General features: G+C 45.2%; 1 protein-coding gene across 4 annotated transcripts in view; it reads right to left on the bottom strand.

Annotated features, from left to right (window-relative positions):
• The window catches only part of CDH11 (cadherin 11), a 327,320-nt gene extending 310,926 nt beyond the window's left edge, over positions 1-16,394 (bottom strand). For 2 of the 4 annotated variants that reach the window (XM_069653011.1, XM_069653002.1), the window contains exon 1: positions 15,943-16,394. The gene's annotated coding sequence lies outside the window, so the exon portion shown is untranslated. Of the gene's footprint in view, positions 1-15,521; positions 15,899-15,942 lie in introns of those variants that run through there. The other 2 variants (XM_069652995.1, XM_069652985.1) reach the window with 1 other exon arrangement.
• Between the last annotated feature and the right edge of the window lie 2,411 nt (positions 16,395-18,805).

The raw sequence follows: 18,805 nt of genomic DNA on the forward strand, positions 1-18,805 counted from the left end.
CGGAAAGCACTGCAAGGCAACAGAACAGTTCCTTGTGCTGTGCTGCACCGTCTGCAAACGCTTTCAAATGGAATGTATTGTGAAGTCGTCTTATGTGGGGCAATTTCGTTTGTCTTGGCAGCCTCTTGGCGCCTTGTTCTAGAACAAAGGGGAACAGGTGTAAATCCTTTAGTGTTGATGAGTGTATTCCTGAGATGCAGCTTCAAGTGGGTTATGTTTTTCTTTAGACCAGACTAGGCCTTTGCTCAAGGAAAGGGCTGGTGTCCTATGTCTGTGGTATATGGAGCATGGGCGAGACCAAGCTAACTGGGACCGGCCTCCAGAGTGGGCCTAACAGCATGGTGACGGGGCACGTGTTTAGAGGATTCCTGCATGTGCTGTGGTTATCCAACCTGCAGGGTCAGATGAGCTGGGAGCCCCACAGGTTTTCTATGGACTAAGAAGGAGGCCTATCCTTGGTGTGTTCTGGTAAACTCTCGCTGGAGCCATGTGGTTGCACCAATGCGTTTTGTCAGGCAACCTATTGGATGAACTTGGTTGCTCTAATTTCTGAACCCTGACATTGAAGGGACAGTGGGCTCTATGCAGAGGGTTTTGAGCAATGCCAAAGAAATACATAATTTGCCCCTGGCATGGACCTCTGTCATGGAAGCCAGATTTCAAGAACGAGATGCAAGATTACCATATATTCCAGCTGTTTGTGCAATGCCGGGGAAAGAAACGAATCTTCTGCTGTGCATTTTTTCAGCTAAAGTATCATGCAGAGATGTTTAAATCACCCCACATTCGATAGCACCAGAAAATGGGAGTCTGCTCGCTAAGAGACCAGTTCTTAAATATCGCAACCTGAATGATGGTGTTCCATGAAGGTGCAATGAAGTAAAGGAAAATAACTAACCCTCAGGACTGTACACCTGTCTCTTTCTTTTTAGTAAGCGTTGCCTTTGCTCTCCTGTTTGCATGAAGCCACAATCCCTCTTTCCCATTATGTTACACATCTACGTGTAGTTACATAAAGCCACGAAAGGCCATTCATTCAGTCCATCTAAACACATGAACATGTGACCGGAGACTCTTCAGAGGCGATGGAAGCATGCAGGCCAGCATCCAGAAAGCCAGTCCTATTTCACTTTCCACTTTCATGTCATCCAAAATTCTAAACATAAAAAAGCATACTTCATTGCTGTGTATGTGAAACCTGGCAGAGTGAATGCATCAGCAACATGTGGAGCGTGTGAACAAATGACAAAGGCCAAGTAGATCATAGCAAAATACCCAGGGGCCCCGCTTATGACATCACATCTAGAAATCCATATGTGCAAATATGCATAGACGCTGCTAGGAATGATGGAATCATGCTTCCTCAATACTCAAATAATATCTCTATTGGACCGTCCTTATTCAGAAATATAGTCACATATGCGGGAAACAAAGTGTTCTCCTGCATAGCGGGGAAATTGTGAGATATCTTGCCATATAACCAAACAGAAATAAACGACCCCTTTTCCTTCAGAAAAAGAGCAAAGACATACGTATGTAGGCATTCAGCATCCATGCTTCTGTCTACGCTGTGGCTTTCATTTATATCAAACATGCCAATACTCAAAAAGGAAGGTTTTTCTGGTCCCACCACGTCATCCTTGTGGTGCCAGTGCCCACAATAAATACCAATAGACTTGACATGGCATACAAGTATGGCGAAGCAAATTAAATAATTGCCTTCGTAAAGTGCGTATTTCTGAGGTAAGCAGAGGCATCAGGGTGAAGGGTCAATTCTATTTCGGATGGCGGCGAGCAATTCTTTGTCTTCGTCAGCTGTGGGAAGACACTGCGATGCGCTGCCAACTGGAGAGAGGCAGTGCAAAGGTTTTTTTTTTATTCTAGACTGAAAAAGTGTTTCAATCCCTCTCAAGTAGATGCATGTGAGGTTCTGAGCGCGAGTAAGTGTCAGAATCAAGTAACACGAGACATGTAAATGGGAATGGTGGTCTTAAATGACCTTCCCGGTCATATTGTAATATTTAAAGGATACTCAAGGCAACACGATTATAACTAACTACATGCTACATACTTCAACGTTAGTGAATACAGACTTCCAAGGCGATGCCTTGTTCACGCTAGGATTTGATTTTGAAAGATCTGTCCTTGCAACGCAATTCTGTTAGCCCTCCCGTCACTATGGAGGGTGGTGGTGTGCGCCGTGGCCCTCAAAGGCTAGTGGTGGGTGCTCCTGCAATTTGATTTCTCTTTGTCTATATACTTTCAGATGTATTATAAAGACTTTGCTATTCACTCTAGACTTGACAGGGGAATCCTATTTACCAGCCTTTGTAGTCGAGGTTCAGATGGTGTTCATCAAAATGGACATTGCATGTGGTTCCATTGAGTGCACACCCACAATTGAAGGGTTCAGCGTACTCAAGTGTTGCATTTTTCTGCAGGCGTCCTGAGGTCTACAACTAACTCCCACACCCTAAAGACTGTGATTCTATTACATCTGGAACAGTATCTATGGGAATAAATATTCAATGTAGGTTCCATCGGGCCTTAACTTTCTTAAAGCACTAATCTTTCAAATGCATTTAGTCGTCATCCATCAGCCACAGTCTGCAGAAGCAGATAACCTGTGACCTTCCCATCAACCTTCCAGGGTTCCCGCGTGGACAGGTAGGATCGGGCGCTCGCTGGCTGTGTGTGGTCATTCACTCCCTGTGATAGCAGCAAAGACTGACGTGGTGGCGCCAAAAGAGAGTGTGAGATCCAAAATGTGCCAAAACCAAAAAGAGGGGGGTACACAAGTGTAACACTTTGAGCAGTGACCCTAAATAAGAAAGAACAGGAATAACAAAACATTTGTCATTCTGGAATTCTATACAATAATTGCTTGACTCACTAAAGGTTTATTTCAGGCACATTTCCAGGGGGTGAGTCACTGATTTAGTCTGTTCTTAAACACCTCAACTCAGGCTTTCATCCTTCTGAGGTCGATAAATGAGTACCAACACAGGTTGGGTGATATTGTATGTATATTTGTTCTATATAAAGCGCTTAAGCATAAGTGCTATATAATAACACATCATTAGCATTTGGCTTGCATTCACAGTATTTTGTAATATGGGCCTATACACACTTATATTAGTAATACATATGGTGATCCATTCTTGTATGAAATGTATATCACATTATTTTGACATTGTAACCATATTTTTCGTAGTATACTTAGGAACAATGCTATGTGATGCTACTTCCTGTTTTGTCATGGGTTGAAAGGTTCTGTTCGATCACTCCCTCTGATGTCACTTTTGGGTGGGGTCAAATGGCATAATTTCCAGTGATGTCATCAGAGGTCAAGGGTGGTGTGATGTCCCTTCCGCTACCCCTGGCATTTTGGTGAAATGACATCCCTGTGCAACTCACTAGGCAATTGTCATATACATATCAGCTCTATTGGTTGGTCTCAGAGCTACCATTAACGTATATGATATTAAACCCAGGAGCATTCGAACATTGTGGATGCATGCTGTGCAAGAGTATACAAGTCGTCAGAGCAGCGAGTACATTTAGTATGATTGCCTGTTCCCTGGGTGAGGATCATTATTGATCTAGACCAAATATTATGTTGTCCCTTTCCTTTATTTTTCAACCATTCCTTGATCTGAACATCCCTGCTTAGTTCTGCCAGCCTTCTTCCCTATATTGAACTCACCTTCTCCTCTCTGCCGAGCGAGCTGAGGCCTGGGCGGTGAAGCGCTCCTACTGTATCCGTGACAGGCCACACTATTCATTTACTCGCTACTGGCTTCTGTAATCCATTTGCATTGATTTTTTTCTACTTCAGCTCCCGTATTCATTCCAATACAATTAGCAACTCTGATGAACTCGTGTGCTGATTCAGTGCAGTGTGAGTTTTCAGGGAAGAAGTTCAATGCAACAAAGCGGGCCTCGCCTCGAGCTGCTGCTGTCCAGGACTGTTCAACAGAGTATCCTCTGCTTGGAGTAGGAGATCCTGCTCTAACGTACTCTGTCATTAACATTCCAGGGTCATTTATTGTGGCCCAGTGTCAACAGCAAAGTGTTGTAATGGTGAGTAAGAGCCATATTGCTAAGAACTTTTGACTCGGTGACAGATTTGGCCAAAATATTGAATACAGCTAGGTACACTCAAGCCCCCACAGACTACACATTTTGGGAATTGTTTGTTAGAAAATAAAAAAAGTTATTAAGAAAACTAAATAAACAAAAAAGAAGTTGTGGCCTAGTCCCCATTAATTTTCCCATAGACAAAAAAGGTCTTTTTTTGCTTCACTGCACAGCCCAAACATCTTGGGCACAAAGCGTTCACTTACATCTTTTTTTGTGGCTTGGGGTTATTCCGTCGAGAAGTTTTTTAAATATTCGATCCAGAACGGGGGTGCCCCCTTCTCCAAAAAAGATAGTTATATCTTGAGTAAATTACTGAGAAACAAGGTGTTTATAAATGGAAAAGCCGCCATTTTTTTCTCGATGCAAGAGATAGCTGCGGCTATAGGCGAGGGTATTGGAAAATGAAGCGCAGAATAAAGGCTTTTACAGGCTAATAGTGGAGGGCTGGTAAGAAGACACAAAGTGAAATTTGGGAGTTGGAGGGGGAATGAGTTTGAAACACAAAGATTTTCTGTAACCTCAGCTTTCGGACAGAATAGCCACAATTAGCCGACATCTCCAAACCAACTACGTCAAGCAAACAGAGTGTGTTTTGGGGGGAATTTGAAAGGGGGTGGGGGAGTTAAGTAGGCCATCATGGGTGTGTGGGGAGCAGGCACAGAGGTGGAGGACACTTGTTGAGGGCCTGAGGGGGCAGGGAAGCATTGTTTTGTTTGTTCGTTTTTCTGATATTCGCGGCTTTAATGACTGTAGATAGCCAAGGGTATCTGTAGTTCTGCATCCACAGCTATAGAAATACATATTTTTACAGCTACCATAACGTTGGAGAAAAATGACATGTGACTCCCATCCATGCAGTAATAGGGACGGACTCTGCTTGCCTTTTAGGCGAGGCCCCCTTAAGCAATCTTGCCTAATAAATGAGCACAAGTTACCAGACCACTTAGAGCAACATGGCCTGAGGGGGCCAAGCCTTTCCGCACTTTGAAGCTAAGTAAGGTGTACTGCACGGATGGGGAACAGTCCACAGCTGGGAAACAGTCCACAGCCCTGGATGTCGTGTCTTTTCTTAGTTTGAAATAACTCATAACACACTAGAAAAACACACAGCATCCCCAGTATTATTTGTTAAACCATGCTACTGTCAGACCTTGCAAGTATTGCACTCTAAAGGTCAAATTGCCATGAGGACCACATGAAAAGAGCAGGTATCTGTGGGTATGGAGCAGCAAACTAGAATAACCTTTTGTTTCATATATGTATATATCTATATATATATAATATGCCTCAGTATTCTTTAAAGATCTTCTATATTCTCAGTGCTCTCGGAGAGCTCTGAGAGACAATGTTTGCCTTTTGCTGAATTGCATCATGGTATTTGTATTCTCCTAGTCAATATGGGGGAATAATGGCACAATGGTACCCTTTTTTGCCTGGCATAGTTTTATAAGTATTTATATATTTTATTGACACAGTGGTAAAGCAGAATATTGTTGAAAGACAAACATGTGGTGTGGACGGGAAATGATGAGAGGGCAGGTAAGTCATGAGTATTTTCCCTGGATGTGGCAAGAGAGATTGCAAACCTAACACTGGTGCAGTTATTTCCCCCTGATTGTGGTTGCTTTTCAGAGCTCAAGTAAAGGACACATTTGGGTGGACAGCCTAACATTTTTTCAGTGGGCGGACACAACCCTGTGTTTTCTTTTAGGTTGGCAAGCTTGCTCAAGCATTTGGCTACCAGGATTTTACTCAGGTCATCATGTTCCTACTGCAGACACTTACCCACATGACCACAAGCACTTGTTGCATATTGGATTGTGTAAACCAGGGAATATTTCACTACAGATTGCTGGGTTTAAAAGTTGAACACCGTTTATATTTTGCCAACATATTTATTGGTACCTTTCCTTTCTCTGGTTATTTTTCTGGTGTTCATTTCTTTTTTTTTTTTTTAAAGTCCACTGCTATCAGAGATTATGTAATTGGTGATGTTACCAGGAATGTCATCTGTGATGTCATCATTGTGTTGTGGTCAGCGGCTGCACAACAGGGGGTGTGAAGTTAAGGTGACGTTAGTTAAATTTCAGGTGTTTTGTTGTGTTAAATTCTCACCTTTGCGTCCCTGCAACTAAAGTTATTTCCGTGAAAAAAAAATGTATATATATATAGCAAGAAACCTACTGCTGGCAGGCAAACCGCACTGCGGGTCAAAAAGGATGCTGCAGCAATAAAAACAACGATCACAATGAAATAGCTTGAAATGTGTTTAATAGTGAAGCCGGTTAGCGTCCTGGCTAGCGCCAGGCTACCAAGTAGGAGGACACCTTGGATTGTATTGCACTTTGCTGTGCTGGTATTCCCACACCTCGTGAGGATTGGAATTTTGCTGGACTCATCTACCAGCCATACCTTTGTGACTTGTGATTAAGAAGAGCACTAACTGACTATGACTTTGTACTATGGAGTTGTGAGCTGCCGGCCACAAGGCTTCATAAGGCGCTGACATTGAACATTCAAACAGCCTTTGAGGAGTGGTCTTACTGACACTAAGATACGGTTTGGCCTGGATATTCCCTTTGGGATTGAAACCATAAGGGTGAAGATAATTACGCATTAGAATTGCAATTTGGGAATCAACAAACCACCATCTGCACTGCTACGACAACGTCAACTTGTCAAGTTCTTCCTTAGAGACCACTGCAAGACCGGTTTAAGGCGTTGTTACACCCCGGTGTATCTATACTCCTGAAGAAGTTCCTTATAGTAATTCTAACCACTAGAGGAACGAAACATGTTGGGAAACTTGAGATACTAATATAAAGCATCAATAAAAGCTTAAGAATCTCGAATAGGTGAAACTCAGGTATTGACTAACCCAGACATCTAGACAGGAGGTACTCATTGTCAACAACACAGTATCACCTGTTGTAATATCAAGTGGTTCAATCCTATTGTAAAAATGGAGACTTGAATAACTGAAAGCTGTTAATATTTTTATGCACATTTGAATTGAGATCTCTAAAGGAGAGATACTGTGAAATTGCGTTTTTTGTACAATTGAAGCACATTTTGCACATTAGTATTGATGTGACGAACATCGCTATGCACTTTAGAGCACTGGACACTTTATGTTTTATGTGATGATTTTAACAACTCTATTTATTAAAAACTGTTTATGTTATTATAATATTGTTCTATGAAGTCAGGTTGTGTTTTCCTTGAACTTCTACTTGTCTTTGTTTGAATTGTCGTTCACTAATGTGTGGATCCCTAATCCATCCAGTGAACTACATGCCATAAAACCTAATTTAGGTGTGGTAGCTTTGTTGTTCTAATTATATACAGGTCAGGTTTGCTCCCCCTTAGCCTATTATTATACCTGATTTCCCCCACTTTTTAAAGAAGTAATAGTGAAGCACAGCATGAAGGGAGCACACAAGAAAAGTTCACACGTTTCGCACTCGCAGAGCGCTTGATCACACAATGGCTATAGCAGAGAGTACACAATGAAATGGAGTACTGAGTCCTACTACCATGTCAGTGACATAATGGAATATTAGGGTCAGTTAGTGGATCACAGCGGCAGACATCTTTAAACATATGAAGACCAAAATGGACAACACAATTAACAGTAACATGCTGGCCGTAAAGTACATTCCTAGGCAAGACGAAAGGGTCAAAATCAAAGATGATGCAAATTATGATGACATGTAGATTCATGGTGGGAACATTCTGGTAAAGAAATGTGTATATATGTATGTTATTATCATAATGATCAGTATAAAATTGGCATGGGAATAGAACACATTATATTAAAGTGCAAGGTCAAGCAGCAAGGTAGAATTGTCAATGCAGAATGGTCATTAAGTGCAAATGCAAACCATTATAAAAGCCAAGGTGGCAATAAAGTGCAAGTGCAAGCAACAAAATGCAGCACGCTGAAAATCATACAAGATATAATGTGGGCACAACCTAAAAAGCTAACCATGTGGCTAATAAAGTGCTGAGTGCCTACAAGTGTGCAAAATGTACTGATGAACAATAATCCATTAAAGTACTAGTGCATAATACAAACTGCATTAGAGAAGCAAAATGCAATAGCAATCCATACAATTCCCCAGAGGGATAAACATACCTCCTCCCTAATTGCTACAAAGAAAAAAAAGACCCCAGTAGATATGCACCAATGAAACAGGACTGCCAACCAAAGATGCACTGAACTGACCATAAAGTGGGCCCTAATGGGTGTACCCAAGTTCACAGAAATTACATGTACCCACAGAAAAACAATAGCAATAACAATAGTCAAAAAAACAAAAAAATATAACGAAACTGTGATGCATCAGTGGTGTGCACACAATGACGTAAAAGGAAATTAAAATTAAAAATGAAACAGGAGAGAACACTGCCAATTGGGAACAAGCAACATTCAAATGCATTTGGAATTACACACACAATTGGTTAAAACTACTATAAACAGCAAGATGAAGACAAGGCACTATGGTATGAATGACGTTGCACAAACTACCAAAAATAGAGGCCAAGCACCTTGACTAAACACCTACGAAAGAGCATCATTCTTCATCTATGTTATGCTGTAGTGGGACCTTGGTGTCTAAATATAATATGAATTTGGTCTCTAACTGGCAAAGCCGTAGTACTCGGTCACCACCTCTGGGATTCGTGGAAACATGAGCAACCCCAAAGAAGGTTAGCAAATGTCCATTATTGGCATGGTGTTCTTTGAAATGTGCCATTGGATAGGAGGGGTCAGAAGTTTTGATGTCCCTGACATGTTGAAGAATCTGGGTTTTTAGTTTACAGGTTGTGCTACCCACGTACCACTTATCACATGGGCAACAAAGCACGCAAACAACAAATGTGTATCACACGTGATAAGCTGTTTGATGACACAAGAAGCTGCAGTGACTGGATGTACAAAACATTTCTGAACAGTGGCATGGGTACAAACCTTACACCTGTGGCATTTAACAAAGCCTGTCGGTAATGTGGTCAACCACGTGGAGTTGGTGGCATGCTTAGACTGGGGATGCAAGAAACTCTTGACAAGTTTCTTTCTGTGAGGGTGCTAGCCTAAAAGACAAAACAGGGCAGGAAGCTAATAAGGATGACAAATATTTGTCCAGATTGAGGACATGCCAGTACTGCTGTACAATTTTCCTCACGCTATGCGAGGAACTCCCATAAGTAATGATGAGGCGGGGGTCCTCATTGTCACTACGCTCCACCTTTCTGTTTGTGGATAATAAGTCCTCACATTGGAGTGATCTGGCCTTGACATATGCATTCTCAATAACGCCCTTAGTATAACCCTGCTTCAAAAATCTTTGAGAGGCTCAGGAGCAGCATATATCAAATTGCACAGTAGTGGAACAATGTCTGCGATAGCATCCAAATTCACCATATGGTATGCTCCTTTTGCAGCTCACTGGGTGACCACATGTGGCATGGAGAGGAAGGCCTGAACTGGTAGGTTTTTTTAAACACAGCTGTGTGTAAGCCTAGACTGTCGAAAGTTACAGTCACATCGAGATAGACTATCTCACTGCAACTGTGACTCTCCGTGAACACCAAATTGACAGTGTTCTAATTGATTTGCTTGACAAAATTGGACCAATCTGACTCTGTCCCTTTCCATATGACGAACACATCATCAATATACCTCCACCATGCCACAGTCTGCTTAAAAAAGTTTCATTCACAATGTCACTCAAGAAAGTCGCTTCGCACTAACCAATCATTAGATTCGAATTTAGGGGCAAAAGCACTTCCCATGGCTGTTCCACGCTTCTGATGGTAAAAAAAAAAATGCTTTAAAAAGGGACCACATTATTATTGAGACAGAATGTTAGCATCTCTAAAATCATGTTGCTGTGGGAGAGAAAATTCAAAGAATGTGTTCCAGGAAATAACAACAAGCCTTGATACCAACTTCATGATCTAAGGCGGTATAAAGAGAAACCACATCAAGGGTGTCCAAAATCAAACCCTCCTCCCATGGTATCTGATTGATATGTAAATAAGAATGAAGTGCAGAAACAAATGAAATTAAGGTCTAATCAATAAATTGCAACATATTCTCCAAAGGCAAATCTGATAATGTAACAATGGGAAGCCCTGGGGGTGCATCAGTGATTTGTGGATTTTTGTCAAAAAATAAATAGTCGGAATAGTAACAAAAGAAGGGACCAAAAATGTGATGAAATCCTCAACCAGGATACCCATCTCGCCCCACTTGGTTACAAGAATCTTCAACTCACTCTGTATCCTAGGTAATGGATTAGCAGACACTGAGGAGTAATACTTGTTTTCCCGGAGTTGGCCGAGAATCCTCATTAACATAATCACACCGGTTCAGGAAAACAGTGTCCGAACCCTTACTGATGGTTTGATAACAATTTCCGTCAAGCTTTGCAGTTCAATTCACAGATGCGAAAGATGGCTTACGCAATTTCCTGAAATCTGCAATACAGAAGTCATGAAATGCTTCCATGCAACCATCTGTGGGCAAGGGTGGATTGATATTTATAACTTTCTGGCATTCAGGGTTATTCTGATGTAGCTCTAACCTACATTGAAAACACAACGGAATGCATTGCAACGTGTATTGTACCGCATATACGTAGAACATGAAGGGCCTGGTTGGGATTGCACCATTATAAAACACTTCTGCGAACCAGGCTCAGAATCATTGTTTGAAATGCAAGCCCGAAAAAGAAGTTGTGATGGGGAATAATTGGAGTACAACTATACAGCACACTGTGCAATCATTTTTCTGTTGCTTTGCATATTTATATCAATCCACATGCGTGCACGTTGAGGCTCGGGATGCTACTTGCTTTGCCGAAATCACGCAGTCGGCCTTATTTTAAACATCTGTGTAATACCAGGCCCAACGTGTCTTTCGGTTGTGAAAAGCGATATTGGGTTGCAAGGCAAAAACAAAGCAGGTTGAGGACATCTTCTCAGGGACAGCCTTGGGGTCTTTCACCTTTTTCAGTTGAAAAGAGCCTCGAGCCTAAGGGGGCCCTGAGCTACTGTCCCCATTATGGCAGTTTTACCTTTAAGCAAAACACTTCTCAAATTCAGGTCAGTAAATGTGCACTTTGCAGTCACGTGCTACAGGCAGCCTTCTTCGGAGCCCTTGGGATGTCATCTAGCTTGGGCTTTGCAGTATCCAGCAGCGTTCTTATCAGCGTGTTGCCCTTATAACCTGGTTTCCACAACATTAGCAACTTTTGGACAAAAAATGATGAATAGCTTTTCAGGTGACATTTAGTGCTTCAGCTAGCTGATAGCTAGTACGACCCGTGATAAACTGGAGCTATTAGCCACCTTGCGGTATTCCTTCATGTCTATATTATATTCCAAACACCCCGCGAGAACCCCAGAATGCTTTCCCAGCTGTAGACAAGGGAGCGCTCAAATATCATGTTGAAATTGGTCCCCAAGAGCCGTGGCAGAGGTTCGGGTTCAGCCGGCCTTGCATCTCCTCCCAGCAGTTTAAAGAAAACATCCACGACCTGCTGGCGTTAGCAAAAAGTGAAGTCCACAAAACGTAAGGCAGTGTTTTCCCTTTAAAACTGAATTTAAAATCGCACACAGCTGACTCATATGAACATTCAATTCATGTTGCTCTTATGCAAACAAAATCCACCGAACCTCAACGGTTTGAACCTAAGCTCATCCCTCGGCTGGGCTTTTCAGCCAGTCATCAGCGTCGGAATACGTTTGGCAGAGGATGGAGTGCGCCCCAAGTGGGACATGACATAAAGGTATCCCCCTTGTTTTCCCTCCCTTTCTTCCACGTTCGTGATTCCTTTGAACGTGTCCGGTGGAGAGCGCCGCCTTTAATTATCATGGCCGCCGTGAGACCCGTTACTGTTTATTTTACGGCCGTCCTCCAGCTGCGTCACTTCTTGGGCAGTCTAAAGTTACACGATTTTCCAAACTTCGGAGCGAGCTCCAAGGTGGGAAATGTGATGCTGAAGGTAACACGAACCACTGACTAGAAAGATGTTAATCCTGACAAACTGCCTGAGCATTAGGCTGGAGCACAGCTAGATTGAATTCTGTCTCCCCTGAGAGGTCCAGCAGCGCTGGTGGTAACGGCGCGTCTTTTCAACAGTGCCCTGCTGAGAGGACGGGCGCTTCGGCGGATTTATGAAGGAGCAACAGCGCCCCCTAGCGATCGCTTCGATGCTTTCATAACATCCCTCCTTGAATAAAATGGTCGATGCTTCTGTGTATGTTTAAATGGGGAAATGTCAAAACGCCATGTATGCAACGCATTGTAGTAAATGGAACAATAGGCTAAGATAACACAATGCATGCGTTGTCGAAGTACGACTGGCTTTTTTCCGTCCCATAAATGACGGCAATCACGTGCGCACGCCGATGCTGCTCGCAAGTGCGCACTACACACTGCATACCATTTTTAGAGTAGCCGACCAATAAAGTCCATGTAAAACGTATTATCCGACTTGTATCATTTTTACACTGCGCGTGAAGAACGTAGGAAGCGTTTGCAAACGCCAGCCGACTGAGCATTGCGGTATTCTGGTGGCGACCCATTCTGTGGGTTCAATCTGTTGATAGCAACACAAGTCCTTTTCACTAGTCCTCAGAGTAAATCTGATCCGCCGATGTGCGTAATCTTTAGACCCGCTTGCAAGAGAGTTAGAATATATTTAGTCAAAAACATGTCGACAAAATAATGGGCTCATGTGTATTTAATTGCAAAGGCTACTGTGTGCAATGTATGTGCTGAAGATGTGAGCATGCACGCCCGATATTTCACCTTAGTCCTAGGGGCATCAAAGGCGGCCACGGGAACAGGCCAGCAAACGGAGCGCAACATCAGAATAGAGTCCAAGATTACCCACCCTGAGAACTGCAAACACATTCAATGTCCCCTTCTTTGCATTGCAGAATGCCTACACAGTAATTAGCACCAGTAACTCCATCCCCGGCGGCGGAGTTAGACAAATAACCGGAAAGGTTAAATGGTTAAATGGAAGAAAAACACGACGCTGCGAGTAAATTATCTCCAGATGGTGAACTGTGTTTGGGCTCTGCGAACTCCTCCCCGCCCCTCTCCCCAAAAAAAACTGAGGTAAAACTTGGAATGCCAGAATATTTGAGTCCACCACAAGCCTTATACGCCCTGCAGGAATGCACCCCGGCTGTTTCCAGATGAAAAAGTCATTGGGCCACACATTGAACATATCAGCGCGAACAAAGACCTCTGCTAGGAGCCTCGAACACACTGTGCTTGGGCCGCGGAGCCCCATTGCACAGCTGCGCGCTGAAAAGAAAGAGCTCCACGTCCCCCAGCCAGGGCTGTGCTTCTAGAGAGCTGCCCAGGACCGCAGAGGCTCGTGGTCACTCGACGCCCCTGTGCTTGCCTAGGCTCCGAAAGGGGAGAGCCCACCAACATCCCACCTTTGGTATTCACGTTGCGTGGTCTAAAGCATTGACTTTGATTTATTTAAAGCAGCCCAAGGAACAGTTTGCATTATGCTTCGTCAGATGGATAGACAGACAGACAAATAGACAGACAGACAGATGATAGATAGACAGACAGATAGAGACGTACGATGCATGGCAGATAGAAAACCTATTCATTTAACTACATATATATCCGTACTTTACTAATGAATTACAATATCTAATCTGAAACAAGTCTGCATATAAAAATCGCAGTATGAGGTCAGGGAGCAGAAAAAACTATCCTTCTTACCAGCTGCACGGACGTGATCCAGGACTACTGACAAGTACAACGGCTAGTCCAGATAGGGTGCGTGAACCCACAGGCCTCACACAGAAAAGTGTGCCCACAAAGCCGAGCTCTTTTACGCAGCATGCACTTGAGAAACTGCGCTTGGCGCACTTTATACAGACGTGTTCAAAAAACAATGGCACCATGTTTATATTTCGACACATGGCACTCGCTTCATGTGAAAACTGTGTAAAAAAAAATCTACATGCTAAAAGCAACTACTCGGCCGGTGTCTTCTCCTCCTGTCTCGGGGTTCTGCTAATGGGTCCAGTAAACAACATGAAGTGTGTGAACTGAACCTCGCGTCTTTATGAAGAGGGGTGTGCATTGCCGCTGCCCTGGAAATCACTGTGCAGGGGCCGCCCCCAGGGAAAAGGAGCAGGCCAGCGCAGGCTCCGTATGCATTATTGGACTCCGAGAACCGCCCCACACCGCACACCACGCCACCATCCCAACACCCAAGCAATTACAGGCAAACATGACTTATCGACCGCCTGAAAAATAAGCCCCTATAGCAGGACTGACAGGAAAGGTAAATAAATAAATAAATAAATAAATAAAACAATCACCCATTTGGAAAATGCAAATATAAATATGACTCTTTACCCACGTAATCCAAATGCTTACGGCCCGGCGAATTCATACATTTGCCCTCAGCGCTGTTCATTGCTGCATTTTTCTCCCTCTGTGCTGAACTGTTCCATTAAAATATAATTAAAAGGAAATCCATTTCTTAATAGCTGTTCAATGGTCCGTGACATTCCTATTGTATTGTCAAGGCTGATCAGCGGCAAGCATTTCATTCCCAGGGTGCGAGCATGCAACGCCAAAAAAAAAAAAGAAAATGAGAGCTCCGAACTGAGTGGCCGAGATTGCAGGCGGAATTCGCTCGCGCGAGGTGCACGGGCAGTGAACCCGAACTCTGCAGATACTTGGCACGCAAATGATGCCCGACCACCTCACAACAGAGCCATATTTAGCGGAGGTGCCCCGTGGATCCCCGCGCACCCGCTGCCTCGTTTCAACTCCGTCCCCAGCCTATAAACACTTAACGCTCCGGAGAATAAATGGGCATATCTGTGAAAAGTAAAGCCACGTATAAGCCTGTGCCAGGGTTGCAATATCCGCCGCGTGCGGTTTCGACCAGTATGCCTTTCGCTCTAAAAGTTAACGATGCTTGTGTGGGCTCGGCCATTAAGCATCCTGCACGGCCTCTGTGCCGTCCGCTACCCACCTGGCATGAAGCACAATGCCCCGAACAGCATTTTTGGTCAGCAAGGCAGCACCAGACCCTCTCCCGCACGCAAGCGCCAGCACTATGCCGGGGTTGGGGGGAGCAGCAGTGAGGCAGTGGAATCCTTTCTAGGCTCGGTAACACACTGCCATATCCTGTACCAGGCTCCCAAGGTTCAATCGCAGCCCTAAAAGTAACGGTCCCCGGGCCGCTCCTATCGTTCCCGGAGCGACTACAACAGAGAGGCGCCCCCTTACACCAAGAAGACAGACCTGGGGTTACACTGAAAAGCGAAATGGATGTGGGAGTGGGGGCGGTTAGGGGGGTACAGCGACTTACACACACCGATGAGCCGCAGGGCTAGCCTCCGTATCCACTCCTGCGCCCCCTGGCAGCTCGCCCGCTCAGGCCGCGACCGCTCGCCAGGCGGGCTCCTGGTGACAGCTCACCCCGGCCCGGGTGCACGTCCAAGGCGAGCGGCGCTGGCGGCTTCCCGGCGAGGATTCCTGGAGAGAAGCGCGGGCTCCGTCTGCTGTTCTCCCGGCGGGAGCGCAGTTTCACAGCTTCATTCCCCCAGAGCGGACGCGTCGAGAAACCTCACGCAAAGAAGTCATAGGAAAAAAAAACAAAAAAAACAGCGTTCCCAAGTCCCCTCTCTCTATCCAACGCCAGAAAAACGGAAACAAGAGCACAACAGACCTCCAGCAGCGAGCGAGGGGCAAGAGACAGAGGCCGAGGGGACGGAGTGCGCAGCCCTTACCTCGCTCCTCCAGCCGGGTCCCTGTCACCTCGCAGAGAAAAAGAGGCCGGTCCCATTCACAAGTAGACACTGAACAGACACAACAGCATCTCCGCCCCGCACACTCCAGTCAGCAGAGGAGGTCTCAATGAGGCTGGGAGGACTGGCGAGGATGGGGAGCGGGGAGAAGGGGGTGGGGGAGGGAAGCGGAGAGGGAGGGGTGCCGTGTCTGCGTGTGTGTGCATCAGGAGGGAGGAGAGAAGGGTGGCGGGGGTGGGGGTGCTGGACCGGGAACCAGAGTGGAGCAGGAAGGTGAGGGCGTTAGGAATAAAGAAAAAAAAGAAAGGGAAGGCGTGGGGTATAAAAGGCGAGAGCGAGCCAGCGGATTCCAGGTGCGCTGCCGGACTCCGGCTCCGTCAAGCTGCGCAGCCAGGTCCGGGGAAGATGCGGGGCGAAGGGATAGCGCCCCCACCTCCTCCGCCCCCGGATTCCAGGGAAAGCGACTCGCCCCCTCAGATATGCATGTGTCAGGGATCGGGTCCCTTCAACAAATGCTGCTGCGCATTCACAGATAGAAAACGCCTCCGTGCCGTGGAATGTGCGCCGGGCAGACGCGCTTTCATTCTCTTTGAGTTGGGCTTTTTTCCGGTTCTGGAGAGTTTTCATTTGGCAAGGGGATGGATGAATTCAGATCACTGCGAGTGCCGATCGCTGTACCACTTAGACTTCAACCCTTTTTTTGGGAGGTGGGCACTTGAAAAGGGCTCCATGGGAGCTGTTATTTTTAGTTCTGTCGCGGAATTTATAATTATGTTCATTTTTAGACGAAAATATGCTTACAGATGGGTCCCAGCCTGCGGCCGAACCTTTTTGCTATTTGTTCCCTTTCAGAAATTAATAGCGAGGGCGAACTCGCTGCTTTCAGGCGCCCGTTAGAGGGCAGATCGAAGCAGATGGTCAGCGGGCATACTTATATAGTTGGAAATGATGTTTTCCGCTGCTCACATCTGCCAGGTACCGGCTTCATCTAGCGCCCGTTCTGCGAGAGAGGGTCGCAGGCCGCTATTAAGGCAGCGCCAGTCCTGCCGGAGCAGGAGGGATGCTCGCCGGGGGCGCACACGAGATTGCTTCTCCACATGCGGCCCGGCCGCAGACAGCGCTGGAACTAAGCGAGCGCCGCAATCGGCAGCCACTGCGCGGCCGCTGTGGGAAGTGGTGGCACAGGGAGGCAGAGGGCCCGTCACCTTGGGCACCCCCAGGTTGAGCCGCATCCCATCGATGTTACGCTCTCCCAGCCTTGAGCTATGAGCATACCCCGCGGAGCGGTGCACATTAATATGATCAGGTTAAGGTTTAAACCAAACAAGAAGGGAATTCAAGCGGCGCCTCCCAGCACGGGTTAAGGTGTCCAGTAGCAAATGCCAGATGGAATCCGCTGGGCACCCTCGATGAATGAAATGTTTGACTTCCATTTGAGTTGTACGGTATTGATTGGACATCCTTAGATATTTGGCAATACAAAATGCACGCGGCATTTTAAATACCTCTTTTTTAAATAATAAAAAAAAAATGCCACATAGTTAGTTATACGTTTGTACTCCATGGGACATTCACTGCACCCGGGGTGCAGATGTAAAGTTGTTTTTTTTGTCAAGTTCTATACTTTCTCTGTTCCCAGGCCTTAAGTATGCAATCTGATCCCAGATGCTGAATAGTTCGTATTTTAAACATTTCGATGTTTTACATGCCTCCATATATCAGCGTTACCAACGTAATCATTCTAATTGTGCAAATGCCCGCGCAAAACTTCACTGTCTGGGGCGACCTTTTCTGTAATGCGGAACCAGGATATAAAACACCTCAGAAAATTCACTCCATTTCTGCTCCCCAGAATAAGGGAAGCAACACAGACTTTGCCAACAATTATATTGGTTATTAGAACCAAACGTAAACTATGTTCTAGTGTGCACTCCCAACATGTTTGATAGTATCGTGTAGTGCGTTCACATGATATGATACGTTATATATATACCCAGAGGTTTCTAAGTGCGGACCCGAGAATCGAACCTGTGATGCTCTGTGTCGTCTTGCTTCCAAGGCGAGTACATTGCTCCTGAGCTATCCTCTCAAAACACTCGACATTGCAAAGTAAGTTACCATGCGCGCAATCCGTTGATAGGACTGTTTTATTTTTATTTGTTATTTTACCATATCTGATTAATCCCACACTTTCACATTGTCCTTGAGAAGTGGGCTCTCAAAATAAATGCCGGGGCATGGGAGACACCCATTCTCTCTGCTCCTTTGATATGGGCTAACGAAAGGTGGGTCAACGCCGTGTGCAGACCCACAATGTTACCCTACACCAGGGGTCTGATACTTGTCCCTCCAGAGGTCTACAACTCCCACTGGCCTATGCATTGGTCAATGGTGAGAGGTCGTGGGTGTCAGAGTCCAAAGGATCAGAGAGGGCCTGGGGTTGCAAAACCCTGCCTTACACTAACCAGGTGATACAGATATACAGATAGTAAACACAATCGTCTATTTGCATCGACAATCACAATATGCTCATGGGGACCTAATGTGCTGCAAGAATCAAAACTACAACCGTCAGCTCTACAATGGCCTTCAGACCTTCAGAAAGGAAGTGGGGCTGGGTACCCTATTTGTAAGATGCCTTTTATCACGAAGGGGTGATGAGGCAGGCACAATGTATAATAGAGAGAGAAAGAGGACAACAAGCAGCATTGCATGCACTGCAGGTTTTAACAAGATAGGCCGCCATGTTACGAGTCAAAGGGGATGTTGTGTATGGAGGCAGTGTTGGGGTGTTTGGAAAGGCCTACACATCAAGGGTAGTTTTTGCTCTTTTTTTTCTGCCCCA

This window comes from Ambystoma mexicanum, chromosome 1p (genome assembly GCF_040938575.1).
Source record: "Ambystoma mexicanum isolate Mex_15411 chromosome 1p, UKY_AmexF1_1, whole genome shotgun sequence".
NCBI lineage: Eukaryota > Metazoa > Chordata > Amphibia > Caudata > Ambystomatidae > Ambystoma > Ambystoma mexicanum.